Here is a 16,038-nt window from a genome sequence, read left to right as displayed (position 1 = left end):
GCTTGCGGGCGACAGAACCTGCTGGTCCCGCACCCCTACTGCCCACCCCCTGCGGGACTCAGGCTCAGCTGGGATTCAGGCTCAGCCAATGCCCCGCAAGCCTGGGCATAGAACAGTCTTCCTCTGGGCCTCTGATTCCCACCTATGAAACAGAAAGGAGTCCTCTGTCTAGGGCCTCTTTGGGGGGGCCCCGGGCCTAATCACCCGACCCGAGAGAGAAAACCAAGGGTCCAAGTGCAAGTGCTGAACCTGGTGGCCTCGCGCCGCAGTTCCACCCGTGGATTTAGCCGCCTCGCCCTCTCCGGCTCAGGGGGGCGGCGGGGTCCTGGAGCCGCAGGACCCCCGGGCTCGGCTCCACGCCATGGTTCTGGAGCCTTCGCGGGCCCTGTGCCCCGCCGTGTGCCCCGCCGTGTGCCCCGGCCCTGACCCCGGCGTCCTCTCCTGCGGCCCCACCGCCCGGCGCTCCCCTGAAGTGTCCGCTGAGCTCACACCGCAGGCCGCCCCCCAGGAGGGGTAGCTCTGCGGCCCTTGGGGTGAGGCCCCCACGGGGCGCCCCCGCTCTGGAGCACACCCTGGGGGACGCAGAGGAAGGCCACCCTGCCCACTGTGAGCGCGGGGCCCACCCTCTGCCCCCCGGGGTGGCTGGGGGCTGCTCCCAAGGTGGGAAACTGCCCCGTGATGGCAAGTGGCGGCCGGGGGCGTGAGCAGGCGGGGGCAGAGACCCCTCGTCGCCTGGCACATGTGACCCCGGGGCTCCGCACCCCCTCTGCATACTGAAAGGAGAGCCGGCCCCGCGGGGCATGTCTCCCGGTGTCGCCCCGGCCCGCAGCAAGTGCAGGGAGCCAGGGGCGCCCCGGCCGGGGTGAGGAGTCGGGGATGGGCATCTCGCCCCCACAGAGCCAACCAGGGTCCCCACTGCTGCTCAGCTCCCGGGGGCTCCCAGCACCCTCCCCTCACTGCCTTCCCCCGCCCTCCGCAATCTTTGGCTAACCTGGGGCCAGGGTGAGAACTCAAGCGCGGGGCCCAGGGGGGCTCAGTCGGTTAAGAGTCTGCCTCAGCTCAGGTCATGCTCCCGGGGCCTGGGATCGAGCCCTGCATCGGGCTCCCTCGGTCCCTCCCGTCTGTGCTCTCTCTCTCTCTCTCTAATAAATAAATAAATAAATAAATAAATAAATAAATAAAATCTTTTTAAAAAAACAAGTTCAGGGCAGCCTGGCCCAGGGCTCCCTGCATGGAGCCTGCTTCTCCCTCTACCTGTGTCTCTGTCTCTGTCTCTGTCTCTGTCTCTCTCTGTCTCTCATAAAGAAATAAATAAAATCTTAAAAGAAAAAAAAGTTCAGATGCCCTCTGAACCCCGTTGGACATCCAAACCCCAATGGCTTGAAGGGTACGTGTCAGAAACTTGAGGGTATTTTTTCTGCTTCTGATTCTGATGCTCACCCGCCCTTGCCTCCGGGATCATAAAAGCCCTGCCCCACCCCCCGGAAATCTGACCTGCGCTCCCTGAAGCTGGGGCAGATGATCCCCCCTCCTCGGACCCCTGCATCACTCTTCAGGGTTCCCAGGCCTTCCCCGCCCCCAGGGGCTGCTGAGCCGCTCTTAGGCTCACTGCGAGGGCGCGAGGAGTGCGGGTCCACAGGCCAAGCCTCGAGCAATACAGAAGCCCCCCCCCAGCTTCCTTTTTTTTTTTTCTTTTTTTTTTTAGATATTTTATTTATTTATTCATGAGACACACACAGAGAGAGGCAGGGACAGGGAGCCCTACGCGGGACTCGATCCCGGGTCTCCAGGACCACGCCCTGGGCCAAAGGCTGGTGCTAAACCTCTGGGCCCCCCAGGGATCCCCCAGACCCCAGCTTCCTTGACTTCTGCTGGGTCAGCCCCGAGGTGAATTCCACACTGTGAGACGGTGCCCGGGGGCACCCAGGCCCAGCTGGCCACCCCCGTGCCTTTCTCACTTTCCTCTTCCACCTCCCTTCGTTCCCCAGTTCCCCACTGGAGCACACCCTGAGGTCACCTCCCAGAGCAACCTCCTGCCCCCAGGCCTTGTGTTGGGTCTCCCTTGGCGGGCACACAACCTGACGATGCGACCTACACCGTCTGCTTGGTCAAGAAGGAAAGGCAACCAAGTACCGTAGAAGACGCTTGGTGAAGGCGGCAAGAGAAGACTGGAAAAGCCTGAGGAGGGCAGCCTGGGTGGCTCAGCGGTTTAGCGCCGCCGCCTTCAGCCCAGGGCAGGATCCTGGAGACCCGGGATCGAGTCCCACGTCGGGCTCCCTGCATGGAGCCTGCTTCTCCCTCTGCCTGTGTCTCTGCCCCTCTCTCTCTCTGTGTGTCTCTCATTAATAAATAAAGAAAATATTAAAAAAAAAAAAAAAAACGAAAAGAAAAGCCTGAGGAGCCATCTTCCGTCCTGAGGCCATTGACGGGTGGCCCATGCTACATTCTTTCAAGAGAGACACAGAAGGAGTAAGTCAGAAGGGTATCTAACCCATGCCGGTCTAGCTGCCCAGAGGAAACAAAAATAATCCTACCCCCAGATGACTGCGGAAGGCCCAGACTAAGAGACACTCTGCGGAGGCCCGGAGGCCCGGAGGCCCGGAGGCCCGGAGGCCCAGAGGCCCAGAGGCCCAGAGGCCCAGAGGCTGACCATTCCAGTCGGGGGAGACTGTGCACGACTGTCCAACACGGTGCCGCTAACCTTCTTGGTCTTCCCTTGTAAGTCAGGGACTTCCTTCGTCCTGCTACTTTTCGAATTTTTTCTTTAGTCTCTTCTTTTTGTAAAAGTAACTACAACATGTCTTGGCGTCGGCCTGTTTTGCTGATTTTGATGGTAGTTTCCTGTGCTTCCTGGATTTGGAGGTCTGTTTCCCTGCCTCAGATGTGGGACGTTTTCAGCTATAATTTCCTCAGATAAACCTTCTACCCCTTTATCGCTCTCTTCTCCTGGGACACCTACGATAGAAATGTTATTTAGTGGAGTCTCTGAGCTCCCTGCTTCTGCCTTCGTGATCCAAGATTTTCTTTTTCTCTTTTGTGCAGCTTCATTGTTTTCCATGATTCTATCTTCTACATCACTTTTTCATTCCTCTGCTCCTTCCATCCTTGTGGTCATTACCTCCGGTTGGTTTTGAACCTCAGTTATTGTATTTTATATTTTGCCCTGATTGGATTTTAGCTTTTTTATCTCTGCGGTAAGGGACTCCCTGACGCCTCCCATGCTTTTCTCAAGACCAGCTAATCTCCTCATGATTGTTGCTTTACAGTCTGGATCAGTCACATTATTTATATCTGTTTCAGTTAGGTCCCTGGCCGTAACCTTTTCTTATTCTCTCTTTTGGGATGAATTCCTCCATCTTGGCATTTTGTCTAGGTCTCTGTCTTTTTCTCTGCATTGGGAAGGCGTGTTTCCTGCTCCTCAGAGTAATGGCTTTATGAAGAAGAGGTCATGTACTGTCCAGGGCCTGGAGCCTCAGAAGTGTCTCTGGTGTGTGCTGCGTGCACCCTGCTGCTGTTCAGGCTGCTCCTTCCCGCGGGTCTGTCCTCTGCAGAGTTTCTCCTTGCCTGCAGTGGGGGGCGTTTGGACATTGGCCAGGGTGTGATGAGTTTTAACTAGGTGTCCTCTGGTCTGCTTGCTAAAAGAGACCTGATGCTACTTCCACTAGAACTGAAGCTTTGTGGAACTCTGCGGTCAGAAGACATGGTGCGTGTGGAAGTTTGTGCTGGTCTTCTGGGGCAGGGGCCTGCTGGTCTGGTTCTCAGGCACACTTGCCAGAGGAAACCAGTCCTAGCAGAGCGCAGGGGTGCAGGGCTTGGTGTAAGCAGGTTAGGCAGCCAGTGCTGGCGCGGTACTGTTTACTGAAGTTGGTTTATGTGAAGGAGCAGAGGCAGTAAATGGTGCCAGCCCGCTCCTTTGTCCCTGGAGAGGGGAGTCGGTGCCTGCTGCTCTCAGGGAAGCACTTTCAGTGAAACGAATAATTTCCCTTCAGGCATCACAGGCATTTTTCAGATCAACTGGATTCATACTGTCTCTGGGCTGCTTGGTTGCCTGAAGCAGCACAGCATACCTTGGGCTCTACACTAGCCAGGCTTGCTGCCTTTTATTTTATTTTATTTATTTATTTATTTATTTATTTATTTATTTATTTTTGCTGCCTTTTAAAATTCCCAAACTTCAGAGACCTGGTGTGGCAGGGACCTGCACTGGTCTTCTGGGAAAGGGACTCTGCACCAGGACTGATGCAGGTTTGACCCAGAAGGGCAGTCATGCAGGATACAGGGACATGGAATTTAGCAGGCAGGCTAAACGGCCCATGTCTTGGTTAGTTGCCCTCAGCAGGTGTCTGTCTCTGCACTGGTGCTGAGGGGCCGGGAAGGGGAATGGCGCCTACTGGTTCTTTTGCCTCCAGAGAGGCAACACCAACTCTTCACAGATGTGCTCCCAAAAGCCAAGCCTGAGGACATCTGAAGCCCCAGTCTTTGAGCCCCGTTGATTGCAAAAACTAACTAAATTCAGCCCCTCTCGTTTTCAGAGCCAGTGGCTTCGGGGAGGTGGTCTCCTCGTGTGTATCTTCATGTGCTCTTCTCTCTTCTGCTTTTCTCTGTTTCCCCCACAAACCATGTCTCTGCACTTTTTTTTTCTTCCTTGAAGTGGTCTCTTCTCTCCCCCTAGTTGTGTAGTTTGTTCTGTTAGTCCTCAGGTCAATTTCTTGAGTGCTCAGAATGATTTGAGAGTTAGCTGCATTTGAGGGAGGAAGCAACCTAGGATCCTCCTACTACGCTGCCATCTTAGCTCAAGAAACAAGAAAAATTTCAAACAGCCTAAGCTTATACCTAAAGGAGCTAGAAAATGAACAACAAAGCCTAAAGCCAGCAGAATAAGGGAAATAATAAAAACATTAGAGCAGAAATAAATGATAGAGGAACAAACAAACAAAAAACAGTAGAAAAGTTCAATGAAGCCAGGAGCTGGTTCTTTGAAAAAAATAACAAAATTAATAACCCCCTAACCAGGCTTACCAAAAAGAAAAGACAAAGGACCCACATAAATAAAATCACAAATGAGAGAGGAGAAATAACAATCAATACCACAGATACACAAACAATTATAAGAGAATAACAATGAAAATTATATGCCAACGAATTGGACAATATAGAAGAAATGGATAAATTCCTAGAAGTATATGAACTACCAAAACTGAAACAGGAAGAAATAGAAAACTTCAGCACACTGATAACCAGCAAAGAAATGAGTCAGTAATCAAAAATCTCCCAACAAACAAATATCCAAGGGCAGGGATCCCTGGGTGGCTCAGCGGTTTCGCGCCTGCCTTTGGCCCAGGGCGTGATCCTGGAGACCCGGGATCGAATCCCACATTGGGCTCCCTGCATGGAGTCTGCTTCTCCCTCTGCCTGTGTCTCTGCCTCTCTCTCTCTCTCTCCGTGACTATCATAAATAAATAAAAATTTTAAAAAATCCAAGGGCAGATGGCTTAACAAGATAATTATATCAAATATTTAAAGAGTTAATACCTGGGGGGCCTGAGTGACTCAGTTGGTTAAGCTTCCAATTCTTGGTCTCAGCTCAGGGCTTGATCTTAGGGTCATGAGTTCAAGCCCTGCTTTATTCATTCATTCATTCATTTATAAATATTATAAATAAATATATTTTTGTATTTAAATATTTATAAGCACATAAATAAGTAACAGTTAACATCTATTCTTCTCAAACTATTCCAAAAAATAGAAATGGAAGGAAAACTTCCAAATTCATTCTATGGGGCCAATATTACACTGTTTTCAAAACCAGACAAAGGCTCCACTAAAAAAAAGAAGTACAGGTCAATATCCCTGATGAACACGGATGCAAAAATTCTCAACAAGATACTAGCAAACTGAATCCAACAATATATTAATAATCCACCACAATCAAGTGGGATTTACCCCTGGATAGCAAGGGTAGTGCAATATTCACAAATCAATCAAAGTGATACACCACATTAATAAAACAAATGGTAAGAACTGTATGATCCTCTCAATAGATGCAGAAAGAGCATTTGACAAAGTATAGCATCCATTCTTTTTTTTATAATTGATTTCACATTTATTAGTGTAATGGTTTTATTTTTTTTTTTAAAGATTTTATCTATTTATTCATAGAGATGCAGAGAGAGAGAGAGAGGCAGAGAGAGAAGCAGGCTCCATGCAGGGAGCCTGACGTGGGACTCGATCCTAGGTCTTCAGGATCACGCCCTGGGCTGCAGGCGGCGCTAAACCGCTGCACCACCAGGGCTGCCCTATAGCATCCATTCTTGATAAAAACCCTCAACAACGTATGGTACTGGCACACACACACACAAAAAGACACATAGATCAATGGAATGGAACAGAAAACTCAGAAATAGACTCTCAACTCTATGGTCAACTAATCTTCAACAAAGCAAATCTTTTTCCAATAGAAAAAAGTCAGTCTCTTCAATTAATGGTGTTGGGAAAACTGGACAGCAACATGCAGAAGAATGAAACCAGACCACTTTCTTACACCACACACAGAAAGAAATTAAAAATGGATGAAAGACCTAAACATGAGACCTGAAACCATCAAAATCTTAGGAAAGAACACAGGCAACAACCTCTTTGGTATCTTTTTTTTTCTTAGATTTTATTTATTTATTCATGACAGACAAAGAGAGGCAGAGACACAGGCAGAGGGAGAAGCAGGCTCCCCACAGGGAACCTGATGAGGGACTCAATTCCCAGACCCTGGGATCACACCGTGAGCCCAAGGCAGATGCTCAGCCACTGAGCCGCCCAGATACCCCATGACATAACTGTTTAGTATCCAAAATCTATAAAGAACTTATAAAACTCCACCCAAAAAGCAAATAATCCAGTTTAAAAAAGTGGGCAAAAGACATAGACATTTTTCTAAAGAAAACATACAAAATGGTTAACAGACATGAAAAGATGCCCAGCATCATTGATTATCAGGGAAATGCAAACCAAAACTATAATGAGATACCACTCACACCTGCCAGAATGTCTAAAACTAACAACACGAGAAACAACAGATGTTGGCAAGGATGCAGAGAAAGGGGAGCCCTCTTACACTGTCGGTGGGAATGCAAGCTGGTGCAGCCACTCGGGGGAAAAAAAAAAGTATGGAGGTTCCTTAAAAAGTTAAAAACAGAACTACCCTATGACCCAGTAATTGCACTACTCAGTATTTACCCAAAGGATATAGAAATACTGATTCAAAGGGACATATGCATCCCAATGTTTATAGCAGCATTATGAACAACAGCCAAATTATGGAAAGAGCCCAAATGTCCATCAACTGATGAATGGATAAAAAAGATGTGGGATTTATATCTAATGGAATATCCCTCAGCCATCACAAAGAATGAAATCTTGCCATTTGCGATGACATGGATGGAGCTAGAGAGTATTATGCTAGGCAAAATAAATCAGTCAGAGAAGGACAAATACCATGTGTTTCACTCATATGTGGAATTTAAGAAACAAAACATGACCACAGGGTGAAAAATAAAAGAAAGAAGCAAACCAGAAAACAAACTCTTAACTCTAGAGAACAGGGTTGCTGGAGGGGAGGTGAGTGGGGAAATAGGTTAAATGGATGATGAGTATTAAAGAGGGCACTTGTGATGAATACGGAGTATTGTGATTAAATCTATACCTGAAACTAATACTACATGGTATGTTAACCAACTGGAATTTTTTTGTTGTTAACTAACTACTAATTAACTAATTAACTGTTGTTAATTAACTAACTTAATTTATTTTTTTAAATATTTTATTTATTTATTCATGAAAGACACACACAGAGAGAGAGAGGCAGAGACACAGGCAGAGGGAGAAGCAGGCTCCATGCAGGGAGCCCGATGTGGGACTCGATCCTAGGACCCCAGGATCTGACCTGAGCCAAAGGCAGATGCTCAACCACTGAGCCACCCAGGTGCCCAACTAACTGGAATTTAAATAAAAACTTGATGAAGAAAATAAAAAACTCAACTGAATTTCAAAAAATCCAATTTAAAAATGGGCAGAGGGCCTGAATGGACATATTTCCAAAGAAGATACAAAGATGGCCAATACACACGTGCAAAGATGCTCAACATCACTAAGCATCGGGAAAATGCAAATCAAAACCACGATGCAATATCACCTCATACCTGTCAGAATGGCCAATATCCAAAAGACAAGAAATAACTGTTGGGAAGGATGTGGAGAAAAGGGAACCCTCATGTACTGTTGATGGAATATAACTGATGCAGCCACTATGGAAAACAAAAATTAAAAGCAGAACTACTATACCATCCAGCAATTCCTCGCGTAGGTATTTATCCAAAGAAAACTAAAACACTAATCTAAAAAAACAGGCACCTGTTAACTGCAGCATTATTTGTAATAGCCAAGTTATGGTACCAACTTAAATGTCCATCAATAGATGAATGGATAAAGAAGATGGTGTGCGTGTGCGCACGTGTGTGTGTGTGTAAAATAAACAATAGAGGGGCGCCTGGGGGGCTTAGTCAGTTAAGCGTCTGCCTTCAGCTCAGGTCACACGATCCCAGGGTCCTGGGATCAAGGCCTGCATCAGGCACCCTGCTCAGAGAGGAGTCTGCTCCCCACCCCCCCGCCTGCAGCTCTCCCTGCTTGTGCGCTCTCTCTCTGTCAAGTTAATTCATTCATTTATTCATTTAAAAAAGAATATACAATAGAATATTATTCATAATAAAAATGAAATCTTGGGATCCCTGGGTGGCGCAGCGGTTTGGCGCTTGCCTTTGGCCCAGGGTGCGATCCTAGAGACCCGGGATCGAATCCCACATCAGCCTCCCGGTGCATGGAGCCTGCTTCTCCCTCTGCCTGTGTCTCTGCCTCTCTCTCTCTCTCTCTGTGACTATCATAAATAAATAAAAATTAAAAAAAAAATGAAATCTTGCCATTTCATGGATGGACCTAGAGAGTATTATGCTAAGTAAAATAAGCCAGAAAGAGGAAAATACTGTATGATTTCACTTACACATGGGATCTAAAAAAACAAACATGGGGGATCCCTGAGTGGCGCAGCGGTTTGGTGCCTGCCTTTGGCCCAGGGCGCGATCCTGGAGACCCAGGAAAGATTTTATTTATTTATTTATTTATTTTTATTTAGTTATGTGTGACTAACATAACTAAATAAAAATAAATAAATAAATAAAATCTTTTAAAAAAATAAATAAAAAATAAAAAAACAAACATAAAACAGAAACAGATTTATTTATTTTTTTTAAAATTTTTTTTTATTTATTTATGATAGTCACAGAGAGAGAGAGAGAGGCAGAGACACAGGCGGAGGGAGAAGCAGGCTCCATGCACCGGGAGCCTGATGTGGGATTCGATCCCGGGTCTCCAGGATCGCGCCCTGGGCCAAAGGCAGGCGCCAAACCGCTGCGCCACCCAGGGATCCCAGAAACAGATTTATAGATACAGAGAAGAAACTGGTGGTTACCAGAGGGAAGGGATTGGGAGGATGGATGAAATAGGTGAAGGGGATTAAGAGGTACAATCTTACAGTTATAAAATAAATAAGACATGGGGATATAATGTACAGCATAGGGAATATCCCAACTTTGTATGGTGATAGATGGCAACTAGACTTACCGTGGTGGCCGTTCTGTGATGCATACTAATACCGAATCACTGTATTGTACACCTGCAACTAGTACAATATTGTACAATTATTCTTCAATTAAAAAAACAAAATGTAGGGGAATAAAAGGATAGAGTTTCATGCATGATCAAAATTAAGTTGTTATCAGTTTAAAATAGACTTGTCATTAAGAAGTTTTACATAAGCCTCATGGGAACCACAAATCAAAAACCTACAGAAATTACACAAATGAGAAAGAGAAAGGATCAAAGCACACCACTGTGGAAAATCAGTTCACATAGGAAGACAGCAAAAGAGGAAGAAGAAAGGAAAGAAGAGCTACAAAATAGACAAGAGCAACTAATAACGGGGTGCCTGGCCCAGGCGGTTAAGCGTCTGACTCGGTTTCAGCAGAAGCCGTGGTCTCCTGGGTCCTGAGCTGGAGCCCCGCATCGGGCTCCACACACAGCGGGGAGTCTGCCTCCCTCTGCCCTGCCCCCAACCTGCACACTCGTGTGCTCTAAAATAAATAATAAATCTTTAAAAACAATAAAATGGCATTAGTAAGTTCTTATAATTACTTTATTTTTTTATTTTTTAAAAGATTTTATTTATTTATTCATGAGAATGAGAGAGAGAGCGAGAGGCAGAGACACAGGCAGAGGGAGAAGCAGGCTCCTTGCAGGGAGCCCAACCTGGGACTCTATCCCAGGTCTCCAGGATTAGGCCCTGGGCTGAAGGCGGCGCTAAATGGTTGAGCCACCTGGGCTGCCCTCATAATTACTTTAAATGTAAGTAAATTAAATTCTCTGATCAAAAGGCATAGGGTGGCTGACCAGCTTTCTTTTCAAAGGATACAACTAGAGGGGCGCCTGGGTGGTTCGGTCAGTTAAGTGTCTGCCTTTGGCACAGGTCATGATCTCAGGGTCCTGGGACTGAGCCTATACTGGGCTCCCTGCTCAGTGGGGAGTCTGCTTCTCCCTCTGCCCCTCCCCCCTGCTCATGTGTTTGCTCTCTCTCTCTCTCTCTCTCTCTCTCAAATTAACAAATAAAATCTTTTTTTAAAAAAAAGATACAACTAGATGTTGCCTACAAGAGATTCACATCAGCTTTAAGGATGCACATAAGCTCAAAGTGATGGAATGGAAGAAGATATTCCATGCAGGTAGAAACCAAAAGAAAGCAGAGGGAGCTATACGTATATGGGTAAAAGACCTGAAGTTAATAACTGTCACAAGTACAAGGAAAGTCCTTATATAATGATAGAAGTGTCCATTTCATCAAGAAGATTTAATGACTGTAAATATATATGCACCCCACATCAGAACATCTAAATAAGCAGATACTAACAGCTCTGAAGAGAGGAAAAAGCAATGATACCATAATCGTAGGGAACTTCAATACCCCCTACTTTCAACAATGGGTAGATCATCTAGGCAGAAAAATCAATAAAGAAACATTGGACTTGGGCAGCCCTGGTGGGCGCAGCAGTTTGGCCTCGCCTGCAGCCTGGGGTGTGATCCTGGAGACCTGGGATCGAGTCCCACATCGGGCTCCCTGCATGGAGCCTGCTTCTCCCTCTCCCTCTGCCTATGTCTCTGCCTCTCTCTCTCTGTGTCTATGAATAAATAAATAAAAATCTTTAGAAAAGAAAAGAAAAGAAAAGAAAAGAAAAGAAAAGAAAAGAAAAGAAAAGAAAAGAAAAGAAACATTGGACTTAAAAAAAAAAAAAAGAAAGAAACATTGGACTTGAACCATACTTTAGATCAAATGGACCTAACAGGCAATACAGGACATTGCATCCAACCAGAAGAATACACATTCTTCCCCAGCAGACACAGAACATTCTCCAGCATAGATCATGTTAGGTCACGCAACAAACTTAGCAAATTTAAGAAAATTGAAATCATACCAAGGGTCTTTTCTTTTAAAAAAATTTTTATTTATTCATGAGAAAGAGAGAAGGAGAGAAAGAGGCAGAGACATAGGCAGAGAGAGAAGCAGGCTCCATGCAGGGAGCCCGTTGTGGAACTCGATCCCAGGACCGTGGGATCACTCCCTGAGCCAAAGGCAGATGCTCAACCGCTGAGCCACCCAGGCGTCCCACCAAGTATCTTTTCTAACCACAATCATATGAAACTAGAAATTGATAACAGGAGGAAAGCTGGAAGATTCACAATTAAGTGTAAATTATACAACCACCTCTGAATAACCGAAGGGCCAAGGATGAAATCAAAAGGGAAGTCAATGGGATCCCTGGGTGGCTCAGCGGTTTGGCACCTGCCTTCGGCCCAGGGCCTGATCCTGGAGTCCCAGGATCGAGTCCCACATTGGGCTCCCTGCATGGAGCCTGCTTCTCCCTCTGCCTATGTCTCTGCCTCTCTCTCTCTCATGAATAAATATTTTTTTAAAAAAAGGGAAGTCGAAAAATATCTTGAAACAGATGAAAATAGAAACACAACACACCAAACCTGTGGGATGCAGCAAAAGCAGTACTGAGTGGGAAGTTTATAGCAATAAACACCTATATTAAGAAAAAAGAAAGACCTTAGGGCATCTGGGGGCCTCAGGCAGTTAGGCATCTGCCTTCAGCTCAGGCCAGGATCTCAGGGTCCTGGGATCGAGCCCTGTGTCAGGCTCCGTACTCAACCAGGAGTCTACTTCTCCCTCTCCCTCTGCTCCCCTCATCCCCACTCATGCTTTCTCTCTTGCTCTCTCTCTCGCTCTCTCTCTCAAATAAATAAAATCTCCAAGAAAAGAAAGAAGATCTCAAACAATCTATAAAGGAACCAGAAAAAGAACTAAGTCGAAGTTAGCAGAAGGAAGGAAATAGAGATCACAGAAGAAATAAATGAAATAGAAACAACAAACAAAAAAATTAATGAAATTGGGAACCCTGGGTGGCGCAGCGGTTTAGTGCCTGCCTTTGGCCCAGGGTGCGATCCTGGAGACCTGGGATCGAATCCCATGTCGGGCTCCTGGTGCATGGAGCCTGCTTCTCCCTCTGCCTCTCTCTCTCTCTCTCTCTGTGACTATCATAAATAAATAAATAAAAATTTAAAAAAATTAATGAAATTAAGAGCTGGATTTTTGAAGCAATAAACAAAATGGACACACCTTCAGCTAGAGCAGGACCAGGTCTCCTATGGAACAAGTCACACACCAGGTTGAAGCCAAGCCCAGCCAATGGGGATGATCACAGAGACAGTTTGCCATCCTTGCCAACACGTCAGGAGTGTTGCTCCTCCTGCTTATCATTCTTTATCACTAGGTGGCCATCAGCAATCCTAAGAAGCAGGAATGCAAGCGATGCTTGCTCCGCTCCAGGCTTCCATAACATAATCTGAAACAATATGGAGGCTGTAAGGGGCCTTCACATTTCACTTCTTCATCCCTTCTTTTTTTTTTTTTTTTTTTAATTTTTTAAAATTTATGCATTCATGAGAAACACAGAGAGAGAGAGAGAAAGAGAGAGGCAGAGACACAGGCAGAGGGAGAAGCAGGCTCCATGCAGAGAGCCTGACGTGGGACTTGATCCCGGGACTCCAGGATTACACCTTGGGCCCAAGGCAGCACTAAACTGCTGAGCCACCCAGGCTGCCCTTCTTCATTCCTTCTACCCGTAACCACATACAAACCAACCACATCTGGATTTTTTCCAAACAATTTTTATATCCTCAGTCTTTCTTAACCCCATGGAACAAAAAGTTGCCACTGAGGAGGGCCCAGTATAGGGGTTGTTTTCGACTCCCTCTCCCTCAATATCAAAGTATATTATTTTATTTTACTTTATTATTATTTTTAAAGATTTTATTTATTCATTCATGAGAGACACACAGAGAGAGGCAGAGACACAGGCAGAGGGAGAAGCAGGCTCCATGCAGGGAGCCCGATGTGGGACTCGAAGCTGGGACTCCAGGAACATGCCCTGAGCTGAAGGCAGATGCTCAACCGCTGAGTCACCCAGGTGTCCCTCAACATGATATTTAAAGTTCCATCCAGAGCAATCAGGCAAGAAAAAGAAATAACAGGCATCCAAACAAGAAAGAAGTAAAACTGTTGCTATTTGGGGATGACATAGTATATAGAGAACCTTATACATCCCACCAAAACAGAAGTAACCAGCAAGTTCAGTAAAGTTGCAGGATACAAAAGAAATGTACAAAATGTGTTGTGTTTCTACATACTAATAAACTATCAGAAAGAGAAATTAAGAAATCCATTCATAATTGTATCAAAAGGAATAAGATACCTAGGAATAAATTTAACCAAAGTAACAAAAGACCTGCCCACCGATGAAATCGAAGAAAACAAGGGGCACCTGGGTGGCTTAGTGGTTGAGTATCTGCCTTCAGCTCAGGGTGTGACCCCGGGGGCCTGGGATCGAGTCCCGCATCGGGCTCCCTGCATGGAGCCTGCTTCTCCTTCTTTTTTTTTTTTTTTTTTTTTTTTTTTTAAATTTTTATTTATGATAATCACACAGAGAGAGAGAGAGAGAGAGGCAGAGACACAGGCAGAGGGAGAAGCAGGCTCCATGCACCGGGAACCCGATGTGGGACTCGATCCCGGGTCTCCAGGATCGCGCCCTGGGCCAAAGGCAGGGGCCAAACCACTGCGTCACCCAGGGATCCCCCTGCTTCTCCTTCTGCCTGTGTCTCTGCTTCTCTCTCTGTGTGTCTCTCATGAATAAATAAATAAAACCTTAAAAAAAAAAAGAAATTGAAGAAAATACAAATAAATGGAAAGACACCCATGCTCATGGTTCAGAAGAATATTGTTAATATGTCCATACCACCCAAAGCCGTCTATAAATTTACTCCCGGTCTGGTGGGAGTAAACGGTGGAGGTTGGCTTGGCCTCACACTTTGAGGAGCTGCTGCACCTCAGAGCCAAGTCCCTCCTTGTGCTTTATTTTTAGGCCCCATAGGCTCCAGAGTGTACCCAGATGAACAACTTAATGGCAGAGTGAGCCAAAGAACACCCCCAGGTGTCGTCTATAAAGCTGGAACCTAAAGCTGTTCCTGACATATCTAAAAGGTATGAAATGAGTTCCCACTTTTCTGTTTTTCAAGAATTCTCAGAAAACTGACCGATTAGATGATGCACACACGCTAGAGTTGACCCAAAAAGTTCAGGGACATGCCTCTAGGTGGTTCCTTTCCACCTGGCAGTAGGAAGCATCCTAAAGATGTCAACCAAGCCTGAAAAAATTCACCCAGGCTGCTCCCTGCAGGTTGTTCATGACAGGAACTCTTCAGGAGCCATGTGGCGGGTTCAGCAAGCAGATGGCAGACATTCTTAACGAACATAATTTTTGGTTTAGCAGATTTGATATCCTCTAAGGTGAAGAAGTTCATCAGGTCCTCAAAACTTACTCCAATTGGCCCATCTATTCCCAGCTCTGTTTCTGGAGAGCTCAGAGGAGGGCTTGACTGAAGTAAGGATCCAGAAACCTCTGAAGAACTAGACACAATTTGCCTCCACGCTCCCCAATTGGAGGAAAGATCCAAAGTACTGACAAATAAAACTTCTGTAATGAAATGTAATGAAAAACAACAGAAAGCAAAATGTGCATTCAGCTAACAAATTCCAGAAATACTAAATAGTACCAGTGCTGACCATGAGACATTTGATATATTAGAGAATAAGAATTTCGATGACAATTAAAAACTCACTCAAATCGGCCAACATACCCTCAGCTGTGTGTGGAAGGGGAGCTTGTTGGATGAGTGCGTATCATTAAGAAACTGAAAGAAAATTACAGTTCATGACTTAATGGATCAGTGGTAGAAAAATGCTTCTTACCCAGTTACAGTTTGCGTAGTTTCCAAAAGTTGCGCTAAATAAATGTATGTTATTTTTTTTCTCCAAAACCAGAATACGACAAACATCTCCAAATTCAATGTAGTTAATAACGAAATCCTAATCCCTAACAAAATTCCAATGGCATGTTTCACAAAAATAGATAAAGCAATCCAAAAATTCATACGGAAGCACAAGAGATTGAATAGCCAAGGCAACCCTGAGAAAGAACAAGGCTGGAGGAACCACACTTCCTGATTTCAAACTATACTACAAAGCTGTAGGGATCAACACAGCATGGCACTGGCAGAGAGACAGACACCTAGGTCCATGGAACGGAATCCAAGGCCCAGAAAGGAACCCGTGCATGTACAGTCATTACTAATATTTGACAAAGGAGCCACACTCAATGGGGAAAAGGTAGGCTCTTCAATAAATAGTCTTGGGAAAACTGGATATTTCTATGCAAAACAATGAAATCGGGTGCCTGTCTTATACCACTCACAAAAATTAACTCAAAATGGATTAAAGACTTGGGATGGGGATCCCTGGGTGGCGCAGTGGTTTGGCGCTTGCCTTTG

The 16,038-nt window shown here is 45.7% G+C and overlaps 1 pseudogene; it reads left to right on the top strand.

Annotated features, from left to right (window-relative positions):
* The first annotated feature begins 361 nt into the window (after positions 1 to 361).
* Positions 362 to 15,426, top strand: LOC112928334 (glutaredoxin-3 pseudogene; annotated as a pseudogene).
* Positions 15,427 to 16,038: the final 612 nt, after the last annotated feature.

Source organism: Vulpes vulpes, chromosome 1, assembly GCF_048418805.1.
Source record: "Vulpes vulpes isolate BD-2025 chromosome 1, VulVul3, whole genome shotgun sequence".
In the NCBI taxonomy this organism is placed as follows: domain Eukaryota; kingdom Metazoa; phylum Chordata; class Mammalia; order Carnivora; family Canidae; genus Vulpes; species Vulpes vulpes.
The sequence above is the reverse complement of the archived record's forward strand: the minus strand, read 5'-3'. Positions and strand labels throughout refer to the sequence as shown.